Genomic DNA, 697 nt, shown 5'->3' on the forward strand with positions numbered 1-697 from the left:
GGGGAAATTGGCAGGTGCATCTTTTCTCAGTTTTGGACCAGAGAGATGCAACAGGCTGGAGAACCTGCTATGATGTCCCCATCAGTTCCACTGGTACAGGAACCCAGTCCTCTAAATTGCACCTGGCTACCTGTTAAAGTTTAAACTAAACCTTTATATAATTTTCAGATTATAGTGTTAACAGACCCCATGGATATTCTCATCCAATATGTTGTTCAAACAGGACATGAATATATTCATTTTGCATATTTATATTCTGCACAGAATGTATTTAAGGTAAATATATTTATTCTATATATAGTCTATTTAAGAATATATTTATAAAGCATCTCTATCAGATTCTTGGCCAACTTTTTCTTGGAAACCTGAAAGAAAGGAATCCTGCAGCTTTTACCAGAGCACCTTGGAAGAAGTTCAGCATTTCTGGATCTAATGGAACCTCAATTGTTGGGTTTGAATCTCTCTTCTTGCAGTTGAAAACCAATGGTTCTTGTCCTATCCTTGGTGGATAAGTGAGCAGCTGATTTCCATCTCCTTTTCTAAGATCCTTTTAAACATCTGAAAACTGCTAGCTGATTTTAGCTTGTTCTTACCAAATTTGTTTTCTAGACTATAAAGATAACTTAGCAGTCAATGCATCCAGATAAGCCTAAAAGAGACGCATGGGAATAAAACATTTGCTTGGTTCCAGCTTACT

This window comes from Podarcis raffonei, chromosome 2 (genome assembly GCF_027172205.1).
Source record: "Podarcis raffonei isolate rPodRaf1 chromosome 2, rPodRaf1.pri, whole genome shotgun sequence".
NCBI lineage: Eukaryota > Metazoa > Chordata > Lepidosauria > Squamata > Lacertidae > Podarcis > Podarcis raffonei.